This window comes from Equus asinus, chromosome 4, assembly GCF_041296235.1.
Source record: "Equus asinus isolate D_3611 breed Donkey chromosome 4, EquAss-T2T_v2, whole genome shotgun sequence".
NCBI lineage: Eukaryota > Metazoa > Chordata > Mammalia > Perissodactyla > Equidae > Equus > Equus asinus.
Window position 1 is genome coordinate 70,941,434 of NC_091793.1, and position 26,066 is coordinate 70,967,499.

Sequence of the window (26,066 nt, forward strand, 5' to 3'; positions counted from 1 at the left end):
GGGGCGGGGGCGTGTTAGTGTTGAAAACTGCCGCTTGCCCTCCCTTCCAGAGTGAGCCTGGAGCCCAGAGCGAGAGGGAGATTCTGGTCCTCAGATGCTCCTGCCTTGGCTGCGTGGGGGGCAGGGGTGGGGGCTCCTTTTTGGAGCCAGGGAGTTGATTTAATCCAGCTGAGGCCAGGACCCAGCGTGGAGGCTCAGAATGCAGCTGGATCCCCGCCAGTTCCCCTGCCCCGACCACATGGGGCTGCGAAGCCCAGAAAGGGGGAGACGCACGGGGGAGAGCAGCAGATGTCCCCACCCCCCGCACGGCCGCTCCTTGTTTATCTTTTATTAATGGCAGGCGCCTAGGCAGGGGCAGTGCTCAGAGCAGCCCTTACCAGCGGGCTGGGTGGCGGCCTCCCTCAGAAGCCAGGGAGAAGAAGGCATAAATAATACAGGCTGCATCTTGATGGAGCTTGTCGGGAGTGCCCCAGTACACACCTGAGCAAGGCTTTGCCGCGCCTGGCCTCTGAACCGTGGAGGAGAGCTTCTCTCAGCTCCAGGACAGACTCCCCGAGCCGCCTGGTGGAACAGCCCTGGGAAGGGGAGGCCCGGCCCTGGCCTGTGGTTTGCACCAGCTAGGACCGGGGGCTCCTCCTTTAAGAATTCTGTGATGTCTGGAGTTCTGCAGCCCCATCCGTCGTCTCATCAGACAGACGGCCAGAGCATAGATGGTCACATAGCGAGTTAGCAGCCGAGGGGGACCCTGCGCCCTGACTCTGGTCTGGGTTTGTCCCTCTGGCCCCAGGCTTCCATTTCAATTTGGGTGGAGGCAGGGTATTCAGGACAGAGAAGAGAACTTAAGTCTGTTTTTCATTTTTCGTTCTATTCTTGGCAACTTTTGGAGAGGGACCTGGCAGGAAGGGGACGTTGGGGAGGGAAGAGTTGAAGAAGAAAGAAGTCTCCGTGCCTCCTTTGTCTTTTCTGCTAAAACTGGTGGCAGTTCTGTGTTTCCACTAAAAATAGCTAGTCCTCTGTCAAGGCCACCCACACTGATGAGCTGGGGATCAGGGAACGCGAGATGTGGGCCTTGGGCCCCACCTGCCATAGGGAGGAAGATGGACATGTTGGTTGGAAGACAGGGAGGGAGGTGGGGGAAAGGGCTGGGTGCTATCTCTGAGGGCCCCGGCAGCACCCCTGCCTTTGTGTGACGAGGACAGGGCTGTGTTCTCTGTCACATTACTCAAAGTTGCTTTAAGAGTAATGGGCAACGGATGAATGGATGAACGAAATGTGGTGTATACATGCAGTGGAATATTATTCAGCCTTAAAAAGGAAGGGAATTCTGACACATGTTACAGTGTGGGTGAACCTTGACCACATTATACTGAGTGAATAAGCAAGGCATAAAAAGACACATATTGTATGATTCTATCTATATGAGGTTCCAAAAATAGTCATTCACAGAGACGGAAAGGAGAAAGGTGGTTGCCAGGGATGGGAGGAGGGGGTGGGGAGTTAGTGTTTAAGGGGTGTGGAGTTTCAGTTCAGGGTGATGGATGGTGGTGATGGTTGCGCAAGAAGGTGAATATACTTAACATTCCTGAACTGTACTCTTAAAAGTGGTTAAAATGGTAAATTTTATGTTATGTATATTTTACAACAGTCAAATAAAAAAGATTAAAGGGGGGTTGACCCCTCTTTTCCTCTTGACTCCCTATAACAATAACTGGTGTCAGGTGTCGCTCTTTCATACCAATAGTGATGCTGAAGGTAATTGGATTCTTCTGCAGAGAAACTAAACTGATCTCTTGGGTGACCAGGGCAGGCCACATGGGTGTTGGGCCCTGGAGCCCAGCCTTATTATGCACTCTGGCATTTAGGGACCCCTCAGTGGAATAGCTAAAGCTTCCCCTGGATAAGCCCAATCAGCTATGCAGAACTTCCAGCCAGGATTCTAGTGCTTCGTCTTGAAATAGGAATGGAGGTCCAGAGTCTGACATCTGAAGGACGCCTGCTACGTGGAAGAGCAGCGTCAACATAAACAATGGGGAAGGTACAGTCCGAGACGGCACAGAACTCAAGAGACGAAAGTGTAAGTGGAAAAGTCACCCTTGCATTGGCATCCTCAGAATGACGTGAGAAAGCACCGCATCCGCAGAACAAGAACAGGGTGCTCTGAAATAAGAACATTCAGAGAACCAAAAAAGCTTTCGAGTACAAATACAATGGTGGAAATAAGAAGTTCATCAAGGGGATGGAAGGTGACTCGTGGAAATATCATGGAAAGAAGAATAAAAGGCAAAAACAAAGAGAAATAGGAGAGGGAAGTCGAGAAAGCTGGACTACTAAGGCAGGTGACTGAGTGTGTAAGTAATGGAAGTTCCGGAAGCTGAAGCAGAAAACAGATGAGAGAAAGTTATAGAAGAATTAATACAAGAAAATTGCCCTTATCAGAAAGAGCCCAGCGCTTTCAAAGAAAAAAAAATCCCATTTAGACATGTTTTTGTGAAATTTCAGATAACCAAGAATGAAGAAATGCTTCTAAAAATTTCGAGATAATGGAAAAAACAAACAAAAACCCCAGGTGGTCTTCCAGGGGGAGGGTTAGACTGTACGGCCCTCTTCATGAGCAGCAGCCTGTGTGTGATGACTGTGCCGGTGCCCGGACATGCGGGAGGTCGTCCGGCTCTCAGCCTGCTGTCCCTCAGGCCTGAGAACGTTTTCAGTCGTGCGGGAGGGACTCAGAACTGACTTCTTCCACACGGCCTTCTCAGACACTTGCTTAAGGATCCTCTAATGCCAAGTAAGGGAGTGGATGAAGGGAGGGCAGACCTGGGACCCCAGCAGACATAGAGTGATGGCCTCGCTGTGTAGCGACCTCCTGAACTGCTGCAGGTGAAGGGGACCCCGGGGAGCTGGGTAAAGGCATCAGCAGAGAGTCTGCACACCTGGAAGACCTGAAGGCTGTGTCGTCACTACCCCAGGAGGATGGGGTGGCCTTATACCCAGTGGCAGGGGAGGCTCAAGTCAATCAAGTTGTCTTCCGTATAAATAACTGATAAATCAGAAACATTGCGCTCATAGGATTAAAGCATCAAAACGTGGTGTTTTAATATATTCCTTATATAGATCAGATAGCCGCTGGGGGAACTAAAAGTAGACAAAGTTTCAAAAACTTGAAAGCGGTTGCCTCCAGAGCACAGGAGTGGGGGGGTACTGTTGCTTTTCATTAGAAGCCCTTCTGTGCTATGTGATTTTTTTAATCAGGGGCAGAATTGCTTAGGTTTTTTTTTAAAAAGCCAAAAAAGTCTCGAACATTAAAATGAAACAACAGAATGGGTCCCACATTGCAACAGGAACTCGATGACTCAGGCGAGTCCAGGGTGGGCTGGGGAACCACCAGTCTGAACCCCTTTCGGGAGTCGACGAAGACAGGGCTGGGCGCAGGCCGGGGCAGCCTCCCAGCTAAGGAATTTTCGATTCTGTTTGGTTGCTCTATTTGGCTTTACTTTTTTGGAAAACAAATATGCAAAAGCAGCTAATGGGCCCCGGGTGAGTTCAGAGCCAGTGGCATGGAAGTGGCCCCTTGCACTGGAGAGCCCGTGGGCACTGTCACCTGTAGTGTCTGCACGGGGCTCCTCCTAAATGCATCCCTGCCCAGGATGCCTTTGTGGGGTGGCTCTAGATCCTGGGAGGACCTGCAGATGGGTTAGGCATGGTCCCTGCCCTTGGGGCCTGTCCTGTCCTGAACTAAGTGTGAGTCAGGGTAGAGTGAGAAGCCCCACCATGAAGGTCCCCGAGCATTGTCAGAGTTGGGGAGCATCATCGCCTCTTGGGGAAATATGCTGGTCAGTTCTCAAGTGCAGTAAGATTGGAAGGCGGGTTGCAGTGGGGCCCTGAGGAGCCTTGAACTCCGTGCTCAGAGTCAGAAGCCCCAGCCCTGGAGCCAGTGTACGAGGCCCCACAGGGAGTCTCAGCGGCTCTGGGATTAGAGCCTGCTCTCCCTGGAGCCTGGGTGATGTTCGCCTGCGTGGAGGGCCCTTGATGGCTAATCCTGAGCTTGGGTTCCTGCAGGGAATCCTGACAGAGAAGGACAGACCGGAGTGTGCGGAGTCCTCCCCGTCTGCCTGGGGTGATGGAAAACAGAGACAGACGTGTGAGAGGCATTTCCCGGGCCGTGGGCGTCCTCCTGGGCCCCTTTTGTGGGCCGGCTCTGCACTGGGCCTGGCTGAGGCCACTTCAGGCCAGAGGAGGGGCTGAAGCATTGCCTTCTCCCTGGGCTGGCAAGTGCTGCCCCACGGGAGCCAGGTCTACCCCCCCCCCCACTGCCCGACACCCCAGCCTCAGATGACATGCCGTGTGGGCGCCAGTGAAGTCAACACAGGACTGAGGGACAAGTGCGTTTCTGAGGGATGGCATCGGGAGCTGGTGCCAGTGTTCCAGAGGCAGGGCCACCCGTAAATGCAGACAGAGGAAGCAGCTGTTCTGTGGTTGGTTTGAGGAAGGTTTCTCTGCCCGCAGACACCTCTCCTGCCTTTCCAGCCCACTTGGGGCTGAAGCCTGGAACTCCACCATTACAGGTTCGTTCCTTTGGGTCGAAATACAAATGTCCCAGTGAGGAGGTGACCCTTGAGCCATCAGCCGTACGGAGCACCCTGTATGCTTCTGCAGGGCATCAATCAGGGCCTTTGCCATTCAGCGGAACAGCTAGCACTCACTGTGCCCTGGGAGCTGTGCACTTTGCTCGCCTGAGTGTGCCAAGATGGGTCAGACTCTGTCCACTCACTCTCTAGGGGCCGAAGGACACGGAAAGGGATAATGAGGGTATAGTGTGTGCTGTGAGAGAGGTGGCCAGGAGTGGGAGGAGCTTGAAGAAGACAGCTTGGATTGGAAAGTGTGCAGGCTGAGGGCCTTCCAGCCCGGCCTCCTCCCTCTCCCCCTCCCCCCCCCCACTCCTCCCGCTCCTCCTCCTGCTCCTCCTCCTCCTCCTCCTCCTCCTCCTCCTCCTCACTGTGTGTCCTTGGGCAACTTGCAAATCTCCTACCCTTGCTGTGCCTGCCCCCATGATCAATCAAGAGACGATAGATGGCACCTTCTCTGCAAGGCGACTGAGGAGCCAGCCCTGAGCTGGCCCAGGAGGGTGTTCAGTAATGGGAAAGGGGAGGTATGGGTTAAGCTGAGGCTGGAAGGATGGCCAGGTGACTTTGAGGGGCACACAGAAGGCACAAGTATGGAGATATGGGGCTGCCAAGAGCAGGGCAGTTTGATCCAAGATAGAGTGGGAGGTTTGAGTTCAGAGAATGACCTGCTGTCTGGGGTAGGGACCGAGGCCTGGGGAGGGAAGGAGGGAAGGCATGAGTGGGGAGGAGTCCCAGAAGGGGAGGTGGGATCCATGGAGGAGAAGCTTTGGGACTCGGCTCCACCGTTGGATCTGGGTAGAAAATTTCCCGTAGCCTGGCTGGGGTTCTGGGCAGGCACGGCCCGGGAGGGCCCGGCCTGCTGCTTAGTGAGAGTGCTGGGGCCCATCTCCAAGGGCCGGCTGGCACCCAGCACTGGGTGTTCTAAGTATATTGAGTCACTAGGCCTTTGTCTATCAAGGGAAAGGAAAGAGAGGGAAACCTATAAACTATTATTGTGTTTTTTTCTACATTTTCCGATGAAAGTTTCCCTTTTGCTTTTCCAAGTGGTTGAAATCGGAAGGAGAGGCACAGGTTTTCTGCTCACGGGCACTGAGCCCCTCTCCATACAGCCCAGGGCTCAGGGTCCCCACTGGCCCGTTGCTGTGATTGTCCCCTCCTGTGAGCACCTGTGAGGGATGCTGGGCCGCACGGTCACAGGCGTGGCTGGCATGGAGTGGGTCTGGGAGGCTGCAGCTCGGCCGTGACAGCAAAGACACACGAGGCACTTCCTGTCCATGGTGGCTCATGGCTTTCCCTGAGCCCATTTCTGTCTGCTCCTTCATTCAACTGGCATTTACTGAGTGCCTGTTGACTGCAATGGGGAGTAAGACAGATGCCTGCCCTCAGATTGCTCACAGTCTGGTAGAAACAACAGTGAGGTTTGTAGACAGTTAAAGTGTAGGGGTAAGAACAAGGGAGCCAAAGGCAGCCCAGGGGGTGGAGCCTGCAGTCGAGGAAGGCTTCCTGGGGAAGGCAGAGCCGGAGTTGAGTCTCAGAGGATGAAAAGGAATTTGCTAAAGTGGGCAGGTATTCTAGGCAAAGAGAACAGCAGGTGCGAAGGCCCAGGCACACAAGCATCCCTGACAGGTATGCCTGAATCCTCCTCGTTCTCCTGGGTCCCACCTCCAGGAGGGCCGGCCTGCCAGCCATGCCATGCAGCCTACCCTTTTCTGAGGGCTGGAGGACAGGTCATGTCGGCCACACAGCCCTGCTTCAGAGGGGGTTCCCGGGGGTGCTGTTCCTAGTCAGTACCATCTGCTGAGTGTGTGGCTGTCTCCTCCCGTAGAGGCTGTGACAATCAGATGAGACCAGGGTCCCTAAACAGCCTTGAGAATCCTGAGGGCCTACAACTGCATGAGGGCTCATTTTACATGTCGCCCCATTAGCTTGGTCTCCACTATGCATGTTGAGTTTTTCCATTTTTAGTGTTGGGACACATCCAAGGAGAGAAGAAGCCAGAAGGCCTATTTACTGGAGCTCACTTTTCAAGTGCCCGCTGTTTTCTTAGCACAGGGCTTCTCAAACTTGCACATGCATCGGAATCACCTGGAAGGCTTGTGAAAACCCAGGTTTCTTGGCCACACCCTGAGTTTCTGATTCAATAGGCCTGGAATGGGGCTTAAAAGTTTGCATCTCTGAGGAGTCCCAGACGATGCTGATGCCGATGCTGCTGCCCTGGGCCTGGGACCACACTTGGAGACCCCTAGCTTAGCCTGATGCTGGGCAATCCAGGCCTTCAAGGAGTGGGCCCCCATCATGGGCGGGAGGAGCGATGCTCACTGTCCATCCCAGGCAAGGTCTTCTCGGGGCCATCAGAGAATGACCCTGACTCCTCATAGTAGAGGAGGTTTATTGATGCCAGAATGTTTTTTCCTTTTTTTTTTTAAGGTTGGCCCTGAGCTAACATCTGTTGCCAATATTTATTTTTCCTTCTTCTTCTCCCCAAAGTCCCCCCAGTACATAGTTGTATATTCTGGTTGTAGGTCCTTCTAGTTCTGCTATGTAGGACACCACCTCAGCATGGCTTGGTGAGTGGTGCTAGGTCCGTGCCCAGGATAAGAACCAGCGAAACCTCGGGCCACTACAGTGGAGCGTGCGAACTTAACCACTCAGCCACAGAGCCGGCCCTGATGCCAGAATTTTGAAAAGTACAGCAAATCAGGAGAGGAAAGCGTAGAACCCACCAGACATGCAAACTCACGGAGAGAAACAGTGTGCAGCTGATCAGGGAAGCTGCTGCAGGAAGGGGTTTATGCAGACGCCGCTCTTGTCAGAAAGCAGGTCCCTGGGAGCTCCTGGAGGTCCATGGCTGCGTGCTGCCATTGGAGGTGGCTCCGTTGGGGCCATCCTCATCCTTGGAGTCATATTCAAAGCCAGTGAGTGAGCCACTGAAGAAAATTGGTCACAGCTGCATTACGCTTTTTACCCAAATAGTCTATCCAGCCTGGTCACGGTCAGTACTGGTCCCAGGGGTGGCCGTGCCTCCAGGGCTCGCACTTTACAGGATGGGTAAAAGGGGGAGCAAAGGGCATCCTTGGAGCACCACTCCTTTCCCATCACTAAGGATATTCTGACAGTCTGAGACTAGTCCCCTAAGTGTGGGGTCCCCAGAGGATTGTCCCCAAAGGCAGCATCCAGAGAAGGGACGGAGTCTCCCAGGCAGGTCGAGATGATAAAATACTGGGAACTAACATTTCTTATACTCCGGGCACTTCTCTGTTTCACATGCGTTTGCTTATTTAATCCTCCTTGCAGCCCTAGAAAATAGTCTCATGATCCTCATTGGAAAGGGAGACCCAGAGGGGTTGTGTGACTGGCCGGGGGTCCCACAGCAGTAAGTGGTGGCGCCAGGCTTCTAACCCTTGCCATCTGACCCCAGGCCTCTGCTCTTACCCTCTGTGCTGGACCACCTCTCCTCTTCAAGGGGTGCATGCGTTCTATTAAGTTCATTGAGGAAAGTCAGTTATGTAATTTAAAACCCTAACCGCCACCACTTACACAACGCCTCCTTTGACCTGCCTTATCTCGAGTCCTCTTGATAATAGCAGGGTCACTGTGCTTGTCACCATTTATGAAGCGGGAATCCAGGCTTGGGAGGCGGGGCACTTAAGCAGGGCTGCACCGATTGGACTCAACCCTGGGCTGCGGGCTCAGAGCCTGAGCGCTCCCTGCCCTCCATCCTGATGTCTTTTCTGCCAACGCAGGCTGAGGAGCTCGAGGAATCCTCTCCTCCTGCTTTCTGCTCCCTTCACTTCCTGGGGCCCCTCACGTGATGCTGCCCTGGCGTGTTCAAGGACAGAGATGCCTGCCTCGAGCATCTTTGATAGATTCTGATGCTGGCTCTGGTGTTGGCCTCAGAGCGGTGATTGCTGCCCAGCTCATCCCGCGTGGTTGCACCTGCCTGACTCCTCCACGCCAGGCCCCAGATCGGGCTTTGGGCTACCCATGATGGCAGGTTTTGGAAGCTGTACCTGGGCCAGGAGGCAGAACGGCCCATGAGGGGGAAGGTGGGCTGGGGAGAGATTGGACAGTCGGGAGCCTTGTTCTAAAGTGGACCTGCATCCTCTGCAGATCTCCACTGCCCTCAAGCTGTGCAGTGCCTGGGCCCAGCTTTGGACTCAGTGTGTGAGGGAACTGGCCAAGCTGCCCACAGGACACCCCCACAGCACCAACAATTCCCAGGACCCTCTGAGCTCCAGGATGCTGCAGTCCTGAGCCATTATACCTGCCTCTCCCCAACGCTCCCATTATTCTGCAGACCAGTGTTTTCCTGGGCTGCTTCTGTTGCCTGTCTCGGTGCGTTCCTCAGAGAGTTTGAAGAAGGCTCATGTGGCTGGAATGGGGATGAAAATCCAGACAGATAGGCCCCTGATGGGAAACTTGACCGTTGGCGGACTTGGCTCATTTTCAGGCCCAGAGGGAATAGGCTCTCTTTGAGTTGAACTGGGCCCAGTGGCTCTTTGATTTATATCCAGATGGGAGTTGCCTGGGCAGGCAGGAGTAATAAACGTGTGGGCTGGGGGCTTGCAGAAGATGGGGTGGGAGAAGGCAGAGCGGAAGAGCTTATCCTTCCGTGCCTTTTGGCAGTGCTAGTCTGAAGACCAGGGGAAGACTTTGTGATGCACTCCAAGACATGCAGCACTGTGAATCTTAGTCTTTGAAGCTACTGTCCATCCTCTGGAAGACCAAGAAGATCTGAGCTGAAATGGCTATGGAGGAGAGGAAAGAGAGGGGTGAGGTGGGGAGGAGATGTGGAGACAGAGAGAAGAGGAAATGCCTTGACTATAGAGATTCCACCCAGTCATCTACCCATTCACCCACCCACCCATCCACCCATCCATCTACCCACTCATCCATCCATCCATCCAACTACCCATTGATCCATACACTTACCCACCCACCCATCTGCACACCCATCCACCCATCTGTCTACCCACCCATCCATCTATTCATCCAACAACCCATCTGTCCACACACTCACCCACTTACCCACCCATCCATCTACCCATATATCTACCCACACATCCCTCCATCTATTCAGCTACCCATCCGTCCACCTACCTACCCACCTGTCCATCCACCCATCCATCTACCGATCCATCCATCTACCCATCTACCTACCTGTCCATCCACCCATACATCTACCCACCCATCCATCTATCCATCCAACTACCCATCTATCCACCCACTCACCTCCTATCCAAAACATTTTTTATCAGTCACCTACTATCTTCCAACCATTTTCATTTAGGTCCCACCTTCTCAATGTGGCCCCCAGTGGACAGCCACCCCCTCATCATTTTTTTGATCTCTTATTGTACTCACAGCCTGATCTTGACCCTTGGCCCTTGTAAGCCCTGCTTACCATTTTCTTATGATTCTACTAGTTTCTCTGTGTGACTCACTCAGAGATTCTAAGCCCCTTCACTCGAGTCATGTTGCTTCTAATTCTTTCACCTTTCTTAGAGCTCTCCTTGGAGGAGTCCCTCAGAGCGTCTTTTGTGGGTTGGTGGAAGGGTTACTGTAGACACTTAAATTCCTTGAGATTGGGAGTGCCTGGTGTCTGTCTGGGGTGGTTGAGGTGGGAAGGGGGTTCACATCTGGAGAGTACCTGCCAAGTGCTCGGGGTGGGGGTAGGGTGCAGAGCCTGGTGCTGTGGAAAGAGCCCACGTTTTGGAGCCAGACAAGGGTGGGATTGATTCCTGGGGCTGATGACCTTGGACAGATCACTTAACTTCCCTGAGACTCAGTGTCCTTATTTGTCAAAGAACAAGATATAAACAAATCCATGTAATAAAATGTGCATGTGGGCACTCCACGTGGTGCCTGGCATGTGGTGGGTGGGTGATGCCCTCCGTCCCCCATGCCCCTAGATTTGCACACGGATCAAGGTCTCCTTTGATACTCCTCCTCCACCTCATTGAGTTGAGATGGGCAGAGCCAGATGACGCCTTCTGAGCACGCAGGACTCCTGGGCCAGGGCCAAGCTGTAAACAACAATGAGGAGCCTCAGATTTTTCTGCCCTCTGCCCTCTCCTGGCTCTACCCTTGTCTCATTGTATCCTGCTGTCTTCTCTCTTGGACCCTATAGTTCCCAGGGAGGGTTGGGGGAAGCCACTGAGTTGCTGGTGGGCAGGACAGCTTAGATCAGCCTGGCACCTTGCTGTGGGCCATCGGGCTTGGGCTGGCTGTGCATCCCAGTGGCCAGTGGCTTGGTTCTCAATACCTGAGCAGTGGCAAAGGTGAGCTAGACATGAGAAGACATTAGGAGGTGAGGGCAGGAGGCTCAGCTCTGGGGAAGGCGTGTGGTGCTGGGGCCACAGGCATTAACTGGCTAGATTCCCTCTGCCCCCTCCCTGGCTCCATTTATTAGCTATTAAATAATTATCTCATTTGGAAAGTGTTTCTTAATGTAGGGCAGACTCCACGCCGAGGCACGGGTTTTGCAATGGATTGTCTCCTGCGCATTCCAGGCTCGGGCAGGATCGGAGCGTTCTTGCCCTGGCAGTGCCTCCGCGTGAGGCTCCGGCTGAGCCAAGCTTTGCTGAGGTACAGCAGAGCGGGGCGTCGCCTCCCCCACCCCGAGACGGCCTGGCTAATAGCTTCATTACAAGGATGTTCTTCATCCGTCTCCTAAAGGAGGTTGCCCAGGGGTGGGCCTCCCGAGTTACTTGCGATTTTCTGGGTCCCCCAAACATCCAGCAATGTCGGAGATGGGAGGGACCTTTGTCCTTTTTTACAGGTGAGGCCACTTAGGCCCTGAGGGGGCAGGGGCCACCCTGAGGTCGTACATTGAGTTGGCTGCGAAAGCAGGAGCCCGGGTCTCCTGCCTGGGAGTCCAAAGCTCTCTCTCCTCCATCCTTCCTTCGTCTGGGAATGTCATTGGCACCTAAGTGTGGCCCCTTCCCCTCTGTCGGAAGGGGCTGTTTCCTGAAACCAGAGTCGGGAAGCGGTGCCAGATGAATGAATAGGTGATGAAGGAAGCCAGCTAAGCCTCACAACAACCCTATAGATTATCTCCCTTTTTTGTTATTAAAACTTACACATACTTTCTAGAACATGTGCAAACAGTGCTGAAGCACATACGGAAAGGCAGGCCTCACCGCACCCCAGAGGTCATTGTGGGGGTGGGGCAGGTGTGGGCCCTCCCCCTGCTGCGGTGTGGAGAATGGATTGGGAGGACCACTGAGGTTTGGGGGGGGTGTTATGAAGGTCCTCCAGGCAGGAGGCAGTGGGGTTGGACCAGGGCGGTGTCCAGACTCATGTCGTGATCTACAGGTGAGAGTGAGGCTGAGCCATCAACCCGCGGCCAGGAATTTCTGTGTCCTTCAACACTGCAACGTGCCCTGAGGCACGAGTCCCAGTGCCACCAAAGAGCCATGTGCCCATTGGCACTTCATGCCCCATCTTGCCACCTGTGCTCCTTCACCAGCACAGTGGGACTCGTCCTCCTTGCCATGCTGTCATCACAGGTGCTGAGGTTCCCTCAAGCCCCCGGCCCAGGCTCTGGAGCTGCCTGTGCTCAGGCCGCTGTCTGTGTCATTTATAGAAGCTCAGAAGCTCCCCAGGACTGGGCCCACTGTCAGGATTCTGAGAGCGGAGCTCAGCAGCACTCACTGTGACCTGGAGTGGTCACGGCGCACTTTGGAGAGGTGGCTGGCATGAAGGACGGATGGCCGAGGATGAATGTGGAGGGACCTGGGGGGGGCATTTCAGGCAGCTGTCCTGGGGGGTGAATGATCTGCAAGGGGCCTGGGTGTAACCTGTTTGCTGTGGAAGAAGGTCCTGTGGAGGAGGCGTGTGTAGGCGAGGCCTGTCGTGGAGCCTGGGCCCGGCTCCATCGTTAGCATGGAGTCATCGAGGGCTCTAGAGCAGTGGAGGGAAAGCAGGTGCCAGATGCGTGGGGATGAGGAGGGAGTCAGGCTCCGTCACTGGGTTCCCTGGCATCCTGGATGAATTACCCCACTTTTAATCCCGGAGGGGTGAATGCCCCTACGTCACAGGATTGTTGTGAAAATTGGAGCTGATTCATTGTGGCCCTGATGCAATGCCCACAGGTGGGAAGTGTGCAGTGATGGTGGTGATGTAACTGATATAAATGATGATGAGCGAGGCTGAGTGCTGGACCACAGGCCCCAAGACTCATGCGCCCAATAATAACAACTGTCATTTATTGTGCAAAGATGGGTGATGAGTTAAGGCTATAAATTCATCTTCTGGGGGCCGGCCCCGTGGCCAAGTGGTTAAGTTCACACACTCCGCTTTGGCAGCCCAGGTTTTCGCTGGTTCGGATCCTGGGCGCGGACATGGCACCGCTCATCAGGCCATGCTGAGGCGGCATCCCACATGGCACAACCAGAGGCACTCACAACTAGAATCTATAATTAGGTACTGGGGGGCTTTGGGGAGAAAAAGAAAAAAAAGATGAAGATTGGCAGCAGTTGTTAGCTCAGGTGCCCATCTTGAAAAAAAAAATAAAATAAATTCTTCTTTTCTGAATGAGAGGTTTCATCACCTATTGTACAAATAAGGAACCCAAGGTTCCTGATGTCCCTGAGGCCGCACAGCCTGTGAGTGACAGAGCCTGAATGCCATCCCAAGGTTGTCTGTGTTCAAGGCATCTCCTGTCCTGCGAGCCTCTGGCACTGCCTGTGTAACACTGCAGTGGCTGTAGGACCCTGTATGTAGTGGATGCCGAAGTGAGTCTAAAACACAGAATGTACTGGCAAGCAGGTGGGAGAAGCCTGGTGGCTTGGGGGCAGGCTTCCTGGAGGTGCCGGCCTGTGGCTGGGGACCAACCATCCTGTAGCCATTGGGTTCCTGTCAAGTCTTTTTGCTCACTCATTTGCTTTTTAAGGCAAAAAGGCAGTCACGTTGTTCAGTCTCCAAGTCTGGCCAGGTCCGGGGCCCCCCTGCGTCCATGGCCTCAGTGGATTGCTAATGTCACAGTAGGAGTAGCTCTCCATGGCTCCGTGACATTCTCCTGCCTCACTGACCTTGGGGAGCTGGAGCCTGCTGAGCTGAGCCCCTTTGTTAATGCAGAAGAAGAAGGCGTTCGCCGCCCGCCCCGGAACCATGACTTGCCCGCCTGCACAATAAGCACTAAGACGCTCGCTGGCTGGTGCGTCCACCCCACAGACTCATTACCTCTGGACCACAGAGGAATTGCAGAGCAAGGCGGGGATCGTATCTGCAGGCTCCGGCGGCTCGGCAGATTTCAGTGAGATGATCGCTTGTCATTTTTTATTAATGAGCGAGTGCCTGATTCATTATACATCTGAGGGGTGAGCCACCCCAGATGGGGAGGAGGAACACGGAGACGCACAGCTGCCAAGGAAGGGGTGACGTGGCCCCGTGTGCGAGTCTTTTCTTCCTCTTTCTCCCCAAAGAAAACAAGTAGGAAAGCTGCCTGTCTTGGGCAGGCATGACTGGAGTGACCTGCTGCGTGATGGCAAAGGGAAGGTGGCCCGGGGGCTGAGTGATCCTTTTCCTGTGGACTGCAGCCTTGTAGAGTTTTCTGTGGCCGCTCTTCCCTGTTCTCGTCTGCTCAAAGTCTCTGCTTCCCTTTGCCTTGGGGAGTGAGCAGGGGGAAGCCAGCCCCCCACCTTCTAGACGAAGGGAAGTCATGGAGTGAGCAGTGTCTGTGCCAGAGGCCTCAGAGGAGACCTGCAAGGAACTTTGGGTGAGTTCAGGCCCAAAGGCATTTTCTAAACGTTTGTGGAATGAACAAATGCCCCACATAGGAGATGCCTCCCAACAGAGGGACGTAATTCACCTGCCACTTGGCCAGTGCTCCACTCTACGCCAGGCCCTGTGTGAGGTGCTGGGGACATGGCAGTCCTTGCTCTCCAGGAGCTTCCAGGAGTCCTGGGTTCTGTCTGTCCTACCACCAGGCTGGTTTTGTGATTTCAAGCACTCCTGTTTCCTTATCTGAAAAATGTGCTCAGCAGTGTCAGCCTGTCTGTCTCTCCCATGGGGTGGACTTGAGAGCCACAAGCCCTGTGCAGCTGCAGGGGACCCACCATGAGCACATAGTACGCAGGTGGGCTAGCCAAGGGTGCCTCGCCAGGCAGGAGGGTCCGAGCTCTTGCGTTCTCAGATCTTTAAGAAGATGCACGATATCTTATTCATCATTGCTTAGCCAGTGCCCGTGATGAGCCAGCTCTCCCTGATTCTGGGTGAATGAGGAGGTTTTTAACAATCCAGATGAAGTGTGAGGCCAGCCCTGGCTCAGAGAGGGGCTGCGCTGGGCCTGAGAAGGCAGCAGACTTAGAGCTGATAAGGTGCGTTGGGAATTCTGTCTGTGATCTCTGGAAGCATGAGGTTGCAGCCCTTGTCTCCCCTTCCCTCCCCACCCAGCAGAAGGAGAGGCCAGCCTCCACCTCCTCCCTGGCCTGTGGATGTGAAGTGTTGAGAGGGCTTTGTGAGGGCAGCCACGCAGCTGGCTGTTTTTATCAGTGAGCGTTGGTTTTCATTGGTGTTAACAGTATCTGCATCCTCAAATCATAAGACAACGGGAGTCTGTAAGCAGCCTTTGCTGTGGCTGGGCCACGGGAGGACTCGGCTTGGACCGCTCACGACTTGGCCTCATTAAAGCTGAGGAGCTCTTCCTGCCTCAGGCCAGCAGGCTGGTGAGAAGACAGTGTCCCTGTCGGCGGGTCCAGAGGGGCCATTGGGAGACCTGGAAGCACAGTCTGCTTTGAGTGTCCCTGAGAAGAGCCATCACAGGGGTGGCTGTCCGCTGCACCCCGCACCCCCAACCCGCTGTGGCTCCAGCCAGGGCCACATGGTCCCCAGGAGGACTGTCTGACCCATCAGTGCCTGTCCTTCCCCAGCCCCCAAGATTGCACAAGCCCGGCTGTGGCATCCTCCGCAGCCATCTCTGCTTTTATGGTGAGTGTCTGCTTTCCTTCAAGCGCTAGGACTCAACATGAAGAACACAAAGTCTTTATTCTGTTTTAATTAAATGCTTAATGGCTTTCAGTCTGCTTAATTGCTAGTGCTGTATTTTTAAAATAGAGGTTTTAACTGCAAATGTGCAGTATCTGAGCCACACTGTGGGTTCCTCGGTAGTTGTGGGCTAACCTGGAAACTTACCCACGTCACATTGTTTTGTATGGGAAAAATGCATTTGAGTTCCAGATCATTGATTTACAAAGTGCTGAACTTTGAGAACACAGCTCATTTTTAAGTGGGAATAACTTGTATTCAGAATAAAATAAAGGGTCTGATGTGTCACGTCCCTTGAAGGCACAGATAAGCTACAGGAGGGCGAGGCCACGGTGGCCTAGCCAGGCAGGCTCATGCTCAGAGGAGGTGGGGTTGGAAAGGCAGAGGAGGCCCAGGGCAGGAGTTATCAGGCCAACAGCCTTATTAGGTCTGTGACATGCCAGTTTAGCAGCAGAATGGCCCACATGGAGTGGTAGGGGTGTGTGGGTGGGGCAGCGACTGGAGAAGGGGACAGATTTCCAAGGAGGGGTGGCTAGATTTGGACGTCATCTACTGGGCTTTGGTGGGGCCGCCGTGCTAGGGGGTGGAGAACTGGTGTCCGAGGGAGAGCCTGTTGGCTGGAGGAGGCTCCGTGAGGGTGGAGTGGGACAGGAGGCCAGTTGGGGACCCTGGTGGGCTGTCCCATCCTCCTGCAGGACCTGCACACGACGGGGTGGGGAGCTGCTTCTGGGGAAGGTGGCCCTGATAGGTGGGAGAGAGCATATAGGCTGGCCGTGGCTGTGGGTCTGTTTTCTACCTGCTAGCTCTGATATGAGTTCCCCTGGGCCACAGCAGCTCATAGTGACCCTCTGGGCCCGTGAGCCCTGCTCTGTGCAGACCCAGGTGTGCCTGTGTGTCTGTGACAGAGAGGTGGGAGGCGGGCTTCCTGGCAGTGGCTCCACCCTGTCTTTCCTGAGACAGGCATTGGACACAGCATGGGTTTTGCTCTCTGGAGCACTTGGAAGTCACAGAAGAAGATTTCTTTAAAGCCCCCCTGAACCTGGTCACAGAGAACCAGCCCCAAGTCTTGCTGTGGGTGGAAGGCCTGCAGAGGGGTGCTTTGAGTGGAGGTGTCTTTGGAGGTAGTGGTGGGGCCCAGAGAGCAGCCCTTGTTGTGGGGGTCAGCCAGGAGCAGTCTCTTCCATCTCAGTCACACCTTGTCTGGGCCTGGAACATTCTCCTGTGGAAACCGAGGGGAAGGCAGGCAGGGATGCGGGGGCATTCTGCCCCATCAGGCCACCTGCTTCTCCCTGTGAGTAGTAACGGGTGGAGGTTGGGAGGTGGGGAGGCCCGACAAACGCAGCTTGAGCTTCTGGAGTGCTGAAAGTGCGAGTGTAGTGTTTTGGAGCCTCCAGAATGGCCCCATGCCTGAGGTCAAGAAGAATCTCGCTGGAGGAGCTCATAACCGTCTCTACACAGCACTCTGCCCCCACACGCAGTCGCCGCCTGACTCCTGCAGAAGGATCCAGGTTCTGAACCGCAGGCGTCACTGAAGGAGCTTCATGGTGTTGAGAAGCATCCATTCTGGGCAATGGTTCCCTCGGGAGAGGGATGAAGGCTCCGTTCCGCGAAGCCTCCCTGGGCCTCGCGCTCCCCCGAGGCTGGGACAGAGTTTGGGTCACTTCCCTTGTTTTCTTTCTGTGGGCTTTGCGGTGCCATCTGAGGCAGTACCACCCAAGAAGGGGTCTGCTTTTGTTTTGCTGACCTAGCAGGTTTGGGGATGAGCTTTTTGTGTAATGGACTGAGGCAGACCTCTGACCCTTTGCAGCTCCACAGGCCGCGTCTGGTTTGGCCATCTCCTCCCCCGCCCTCCCGTCCCAGGAAGCAGCCTTGAGTCAGCTCGAGGACCGTTGCTGCGGCCCGGGAGGGAGTGTTCAGGGCTTGAACAGTGCTGGCCTGGGATCTGGAGGCCCTGCCAGGGTAGCCCTTTCTGGATGTGGGCCTGCTGTGAGCTCTGCTCCTGGTCTCTGGGCAGGTGGGACGCTCCCTCTGGACCTGGCACCCCCTCTTCAAAGGAGGGTTGGAGCTGATGGGCAGGTGGGCTGGGTCCAGCCTGACGCCCGTGCCCATAGGCAGTGCTGCCTGGAGTCTGCGTGGATGATGCACTTGGGGTTTATGGGACTGACTCTTGCTCCTCATGCTGAGGGGGTTGCACACAGTTCCTACAAGGTCCAGGGAGGCCACGGAGGCCTGGGCTGCCTTCCAGGCTTAGGAGTGGGTCCCACGGGCTCTGTTTCCTCTGGAGGAAACCTGTCTTGCATTCAGGGCCTCAGGCTGTGCTCCTGAAGGCATGTGTGGAAGGTCATGGGGTGATGGACAGAGCTGGATTTTGGTCCCAGTCCGAGGGTCTCAGGTGGGGATGTGGTGTCAGGGACCTCTAAAGAGGAGTGGGACGAGGACAGGACAGGTCAGGGCCTGGGGAGGGGGCTCTGGAGCTTTCCTCCTCCAGGTCAGACCCTTCCCCCTCCCTTGCTGTCCTGGGGTAAATCTCAAGCATCTTGTACTTGTGTTAATCTCATTACTTAAGGCGGGATCTCCCTTTTAGGGACAGAAGGGCTGCTTTTCATATTCTTGATGCTTTCAGATCAAATGGGAAAAGGGTACAGAATGTCACTGGGGTAGAAAGGGGTGAAGACGACAATGATGTTGACCCCTCCTCCCTGGCTCTGTAGGCCTCTCCCCACTCTGGTAGCAGAAATACAGTATCCTCCCACCGGCTGAGTGACAGGCAAATGGGGGACAGTGGGTGGAGGTTTAGCAGGATCAGCGTCCTGGCCGACCTCACCTGACAGGTCCAAAAGCTGTGAGCTGTGCAGTTTCCAACCTTCTGTTTGATGGAAACTCCTGTCCCAAGGTACTTGCCACGTCCCCCCTCCCTGTGGAAGGGAAAGGTGGGGATTGATGTTCTGCAGCCTGGAAAGGATTCCACATTCGGAAGACTGAAACTCGATGAGCGACATCTCAGCTGGCTGGGGATGGCATCAGATCCTCCTGTGACCCCTGTGTGTGAGGGGCCACCCTGCCTGCGAGAACTCTGCTCCCTGGCTCTGTGTCTCTCAGGGTCCGCAGGGAGCTGCAGGGAGCCAGGGAACCTTCCAGAGAAGGCAGGGGACATTGGCCTGGGGAACAGTCACGACTTTCACAACCTCACTGTGCACCCTGGGTGAGACACTCTCCCTTCCTGGACTCAGTTTCCCCTTCTTACTCAGCAAGGCCTCTGCTCCAGATGGCCCCTAAGCTCCCACCTAGCTCCCTGTCCCTCTCTGGGGGTTGCAGAGCTGCGAGCTTGAGGCACCATGGCACCCAAGCCCCGGACCCCTGCCCCGGGATAGCCCCTGCAGCTGGAGGACAAGCAGAGGTGCAGCCTCTCTCAGCAGGAAGGGTGCGCGCAGCTCCCGGCCTGGGAAAGGTACGGGCAGGAGGAGCACACGCGGCCCCCCAGCAACAGCCAGATCCCCCAAGTCAAGCCAGCCTTTACGTTCCTAAACCCTCCGCCGCCCGCCGCCGGTCATAAATGATTCATGCGGCCCCGCCTCCTCCCTCCCGGCGGCCACTTGATGTTCCCTCCCGCTGCTCCATCCAGTGGCTCCCTCCAGCAGCCCCTCGCCGGCAGGCAGCGCCCTCCCAGCTTGGCCGCCCCTCGGCGGGGCCCTCCTCCCTCCCGCCACGCAGGGTAAGTTGAAGGAGAAAGGCAGCTCTTCCTGCGACGCTTCAAGTGGAAATGAGGAGGCGGCTGCTCTTGTTTGCACAGGCCTGGCCTGCAGCTTCCCCCCTTCCCTTCCCTTCCCTTCCCCGTGTCTGCCGCGCTCCAAGTTTGAAGCCAGGAGAATAAGTAGGCGGCCAAGGCAGGGAAGGCGGGGAGCTCGGCTGGGGGAGAGAGGGAGGCGGAGGAGGGAAAGAGAAGAGCTGGGTGGACAGAGAACTGGAGGTGGGGAGAGAGGGGCTTCAAAGGAGGACTGGAGGCCCCGAAGAGAAAACGGCGGCAAAGGAAGTTAAGTGACTCCTGCTCCGTGGTGGGGATGGGCGAGGCTGTCGGGGAGTGGGCGGTAGGAAAATCCACGTTCACTGGAGAATTGCTCCCCTGCTCCCCTCCCGACAGACGCGCTCAGAGCCCCTCAAACTCCGGGTGCCAGCGAGCACTTTGAGCTGGGAGTTTCTGCTGAGATCTGGCAAAGCCGAGCTTCTGAGAGCTCAGTCTTTGCCGCTTCAATTCCCCGGTGGTCTTAGCAGTGCAGAGGACTTGCAGACAAGAATCTTTATTGTCTGCTGAGCCTCAGCTCCGAGTTACTTAGAAAAACATGTGTGTGTTAAAGCTGAGCTTCCCTGGGGAAGATGCTGTTTTTGCATGAGGAATGAATTTGAGGAAAGTTGAGCTTAGGAGAGAAGGAAACAAAATCATATTAAAAAAGAATGTTCTAGAGGCTTGGCAAAATCGAGAAGACACTTTCCTTCATTGTCCCTTTTCTTTTTAAACCTTTTGATTCTTTCTTTTGGCTTCCTAAAAGCCCTTACCTGGCCCGGCCTTCAGGGCCCCAGGAAAGACACCTGAGGACCCCAGGGGTCCTGAAAATGGAGGGACTTGTTCCAGTGGGGGGTGATGCTGCCCCTAGGGCCTTGTCAGTGGCCCCCTGGCAGAGGAACCGGTGCCCTCAGGGGAGGGGCAGGCAGGGACAGAGGCCTCTCTCAACCCCTGTCCCTGTTTGGGCTGGTCCATGGGACACTTGCATTTTCCCCTTTGCTAGTTGGAAACAAAATTAGGTCGGGAGGTGAGGGCATCCTAGTGGCTGCCTTTGGGGGAAATGGTGGCAGTGACTACGTGTCAAATCACAGTATGGCTGTGCTAAAGGAGAAATGACTGGAAACCCACAGGTAGCAGATAGTCAGGAAACAGCAGCTGTCAGCTGTGTCTCTGTGTTTCAGAGGGGAGACCATTCCCAACAGAGGGAGCAGCATGTGGGCATCCTTGGATGGGGAAAGAGGACACATGCTCAAGGAGGAGAGGGAAGGTCACTGTCCCTGGAGGGTAGTGAGGGGCAGGGAGACAGGTAGAGATGAGATGAGATGAGAGAGGAGATGGGGTGACCTGATGTCTTAGGCCATGAGAGTTGAGACCGCAATCCTCAGGACAGTGGAAAGGATATGACCAGGTGGGCGTGTGGGAATATCCCTCTAGCTGCTGTGTGAGGCAGGAGTGGAGGGCAGGGATGGTGATGGGGCCTGGAGTCGGGGCAGGGAGGGGAGCAGCACTTCCTCTCTCCAGCTGTTTGTGAGACTGGGTGCGGGGGGGTCTCTGGTCAGGGGGCTGGGCCGTGGGACAACAGCATCCATGCATCTGAGTACAAAGTACCATTTGGTATAACGGACACAGCTCAGTCTTGGCCGTTTGTGGTTTTTAAACAAATCACGGCCCCCAGCTTCCAAACAATTTAGGTTTTTTTCTAGCGGACCCCATCACAAACTTTTGAAGCATGAAATGAATTTTGCTGGCCCCCGCCAATAGGATCCTTTCCCTAGATAATGGATTTTATGAAATGGCTATAATCCTCCCAGGTAATGAGGGAAAGCTACACTCTCCAGTTGGACCCAGCATTCCTCTTCCTGATTTATGATATATTGGTTAAAATAGTAAACTGATAGCAGCCACAAAATAGTCATCCATCACCAGGCAGTGTTGCTTAAACTATAGAAAGGTTTGCAGAAGTGGGATACTGGCAGCCAGCAAAGGAACACTTTGGCAATGCCAAAGGCATCAAGCAGCAGTGAAGTGAAATCTCTGCACTTGTGTTTTGAAGTCAGAGGAATGGAGTGGCTCAGGGAGGAAGGAAATGCCAGCAAACCTGTTCTCAAAGGTCAAAGGACGGATGTCCCCTCCTGGGCTCCCCACTGCAGGAGGCCCACAGCTCTCTCCACTTGGTTTGGTATTTTGTTTCTCTTTCTAGACAGCTTTGGAAGTTTTTCCAATTTCTAATATGTATAAGTACGTTGGCCTGAAGTGTAGTATTGAGTTTTAAGCCAAGTCTTTCAAAAGTGTAAGTGGCACCTGTGTATTTCAGCTGGGGTTGGAGTGCAAAGCCACCAAGTATTAGCAGGTGCTGGAGAGACTAATAGGGAAAAGACTATTTAGGGAAAAAGCTAGGTTGCAGCATTGTTTGTACAGGATTGCCTCTGTCTCCATGAGTTATTTCATGACTGTAGTCTACTTGTCTCATCAGTTCTAGAGGAAGACTTTTCCTTTGTTGGCTGAATAAAGGAAGGAATGAATGAATGAATGAATGAATAGTGATAAACTGGAGGGATCTGGGTAGCATCTAGGCAGCTCCCCATTTTATAGGGGAGGAAGCCAAGTTCTGTGGAGGAGACAACTTGGCTTGGGTCTCTGTCATAGGGCATTGTGAAGGTGTGAAAGCCACTGGAGTGGGACCCTGGCCACAGTGCGATTTGCAGTGATGTCTACCAGAACTTGAACTCCACAGGTAGCATTGACTCACGGCCTTGTCAGCTGTGCGCCAGCCCATCCCTGGAGGGCAGGGTGTAAGGTGGGCAGCTCTTGACACCCATGGTGAGGTAGTGTGGGTGCCTCTGCCCTCCAAGTGCTGCTGGGCTGACCCACTGACCCTCGATTCCTCCCAGTGGCTGAGCGTATGCCAGCTCCAGACCCTGCACCTGCCTGAGTGCTATTCCACCTCCCAGGTGGAGCCTAGTGCCTGGGGCCCCAGAGCCTCGGGAGGGACCGCTGTCTCTGCCATTGTGGGTGCATGATTTTCTGCATATCATACAACCCCCTTGAGCCTCATCTTCCTCCTCTGTCACACGAGAGACTCTTCTCACAGAGTCGGCAGACAGCAGGCAGGCAGTAAATGCAGCCCCCATGCCCACCCTTCGGTTCAAGCAGCAGCCATCGGGAGCCAGCTCTGGGCCAGGCCCTGTGCCGGTGCAGGATCTCGAAGTTTGACAGGAGATGACTGGAAGGGAAGGGGCCGCTTGGGATTTTGGACCAGCTCTCCACCCCTGTCCTTGAGGCCAGGATTCCCAAATTGAGGAAGATAAGTCTCGGGACTTGGGTAAACAGATTGGAAAGAATGACTCATGGCTGCACTACTCACGCACCAGCAGGAGGGCAAGGCTGTCCTTCCCTCGGCCCTGTCCTCCAGACCAGGCTTACTGGGCTAAAGCAGTAACTGGGCGGCAGCCCCTGCAGGAAGCTGTCCCCAGCACCCACAGCCAAGGCTGGCCTGTGCTCCCTGCTCCCAGGGCCCCTGACTCGGATGCCCCCAGGAGCCTTTCTTATTCCAAGGTCATGACTGTCTCTTAAAGGTGGGGCTGCGTCCCCCTGCGTGCCTCACGCCTGCACTGAGCTGAGTGTGGTGGGTGCTCCGTGAGCGTTCGCTCCCCGACGCACAGGAGTGGGCTGGCTCCTTGCGAACCCAGGGGAGACTTTCACCCCAGATCCTGGCAGGGCTGGAGAGCAGGGCCCAGGCTCCTCGTGCTCCCTCTCTCCCTTGGCTCTCTCTGTCCTGATGCCTGGCCGGCCACACCTGCCTGGGATGGAAACTTTTCTCTGCTTCTGTGCACCTGGGCTGTCAGAGGCGACTGCAATCTCCGCTGATCTGGGCTCTTAGAGGTGCAGGTTGGCAAAGGACGTCTTTTGTTCTTGTTAGAGTAGCTAACCTCTAAATCTATTTAATACCCCTTCCCGGGTTGTCCATCATTATGACACATGATTTTCCAAAGGATTTACTATTAGTTAGCAGCACAGGGCTTTCTCCCTGGGGTAGCAGCTACTTGCAGTGAAGAAAATGCATGTTCAATGTAGCAATTTGTCTTTTTTTATATATTTATTATAAGAGTAAATGAGTTATTGTTGGAGACTTCAATATTATTGCAAATTAGGTGCTGCTCATGGAGCTGGGCCCATTTATTATGTTTCTCAACTCCCACAGCAAGCGCACCAGCTCAGAAATCAGCTGAGAGTTCCAGCCCTTCCCAGGGTGAGCACAGGGGTACGGGCAGGGCCTGGCCACGACAGTACACTGTGCCAGAGGCAAAGGAGACAGGCAGCCCCCTGCACAGGTGGGAAGGGGAGCACAAAGTTAGTCATTGTGCCAGGTGGTCAGTGGCGGGTGGGCTGATGGCTGGGGGTCAGCAGGCTGGAGGAGGTGGCAGGGGTGTGACCCGAGGCTGTGACACCCACCCCTACCACCTGCTGCAAGCCCACTGGTGTGGTCAGGGAGCTGAGGTTGGAGCTCCGTGCCTGGAGCAGCCCCCCAGCTGTGACCTCGCTTCCAGGCTGGCAGTCCAGCCACAGAGGCCGGGTCTGGGTTCTGATTGGGGTGAGCTCCTGGGAGGGGGAGAGAGAGAGAGAGAGAGAGAGAGAGAGAGAGATGGCTGGACCCCCACTGAGGTGCCGCTGCTGCCTGGTGCCGCCTGTTAGTCCCCTGCCTAGTCTGGGGGTGGATGCTGTGACTGCAGGATGCATTTAAGAGAGCTGGATCTCTGTCTGCCAGAGATGAAGTCCACACAGTGGAGTGAGCAAGCCATGTGCCGTCAGTGCCAGGGAGGGGTGGGCAGAGGCCCTGGTACACAGCCAGTCCCCGAGGCTGGAGGGGCCCTAGGGAAGGCCACCTAGCCAGTGGTCAGGGACACAGGCTTCTGGTGCTGATCGGCCCAGATTGGAGTCCTGGTTCTGTGTCCCCTGCTGTTTGCATGACCATGGACAAGATGCTCAACCTTGCTCTGACCTTCAGTTTCTCTGTTATAAGATGAGGCTGATAATCCATAGGTATCATTGAGATGAAATCAACTCGCATCCTTGAAGCCCTCTGCATAATGCCTAGCCCATAGTAAGGGCTCAGAAATGTGGCTTGTTCAGTTTACTATTCACTGGACTTTTCTGAACAGGATAGGTTAAACTTTAAACATTAATTATTCACTTCATCTGATTGCAGTAGTAACACATGTGAATGACAGACGTGAAGGAATCTATCCCACTGTACCGCTGAGAGAGCCAGTGGCGACACTGTGGCCTAGGCACTGGCAGCCCTCTCTGCGTCCATATGTTAGACACACACAGCCATCTCCTTTTTGGCAGAATGGGATCAGATTGTATTCGCTACTTTGGAACCTTTCATCTGCCAGTGCATCTTGCCCCCTTAACGACCCCTCGTCATTAAGCTTCTTCTACAGCTGCCCTTCTCAAATGGATTTTACAATAGTAGGAACAAACCCGCTTCATGTTAACGAAAATAAGCCATTTTTATGAAAAACATTTTCCAAAACAACAAAAAAATGAGAAGACTGGCACTGTTTTTCAATTTTACACACCTCTTTCCTGTCTGACCTATTGGAAGGTAGCATTCTGAGGCCAGCCCCATGGTCTAGTGTTCAAGTTCGGCGTACTCCTTTTCCATGGCCCAGGTTTGGTTCCTGGGTGTGGACCTACACCTCCTATCAGCAGCCGTGCTGAGGCAGTGACCTACATACAAAATACAGGAAGATTGGCACTGATGTCAGTTCAGGGTGAATCTTCCTCAGCAACAAAAAAAAAAAAAAAAAAAAGAAAGAAAAAAAGGGAAGGTAGCATTCTCACATCTGTTCTGTATTTGATCTGTTCCTTGGTAGCCTCCAGAAACCCCCACCTTCTGCTTGTGAGAGAACAAGAGGGAGAAAGGGAAAAACGTCTTAGTATAAAAATCGTGTGATTTGTGGGCCCCCTGGAAGGGTCTTGGGGATCCTCAGAGGTTCTCAGACTATACTTTGGTCCCCTTCTAAAGCCTACAGAATGTTTTTGACCTGCCCGCCTGAGGCAGGGCCTTGAGCGTCCCTCCAGAGTCGAAGGCTCCCTGGCCCCTCACTGACCTCATCCATGCCGGAGCGATTGGCTGTGCCAGTGTGTCTCCCTTCCCATCACTGTAAAACGGGTCCCACGTAAAGTCTCACTTGTTTGCAAGTGCGTGACCACTGAAAGCATGTTCACACTTCCTTACTGTCACCTTAGGGTGGACCACGCGGGGTCCTCAGCTGGCCCAGCACCTTGCCCAGATCACACAGACTCCTCTGTCCAGAGGCTGCTCCCAAGGTCTGGAGGCCTCCGTTGGCCTAGCTCTTCCTGCAGTCCACTTCCCGTGCAGCCTGGCCACAAGGGAAGCACCCAGCCCCTGCCTGTCCTCACCCCCGGGGGCTCCTGGCCGCAGGCTGTGGCCAGAGTGACACCATTCACCCGTGTGCTGCCTCCCTCCCAGAACCGCCCCTCGTGGCCGACAGAGCCCAGCTTGTGCGGGCTCGGTGGGTCTGTGCGAGAGCCCCTGTTTGCCTTGGCTTTGGCCTGATTTCACGACTGGTGGGCCAGCCCTTTAAAAAAATTGGCTGGGGTGCTTCGAAACTTTATTTTTCAAAGAGAAAAATTCCTGGACCTGTGGC

General features: G+C 54.6%; 1 protein-coding gene across 9 annotated transcripts in view; it reads left to right on the plus strand.

Moving 5' to 3' along the window:
* Positions 1–26,066, plus strand: part of GLI2 (GLI family zinc finger 2) — a 252,502-nt gene that overhangs the window by 113,608 nt on the left and 112,828 nt on the right. For 2 of the 9 annotated variants that reach the window (XM_070507500.1, XM_070507503.1), the window contains exon 1: positions 19,193–19,323. The exons of the other annotated variants lie outside the window; for them this stretch is intronic. The gene's annotated coding sequence lies outside the window, so the exon portion shown is untranslated. Of the gene's footprint in view, positions 1–19,192; positions 19,324–26,066 lie in introns of those variants that run through there. 9 annotated transcript variants of the gene reach the window in all.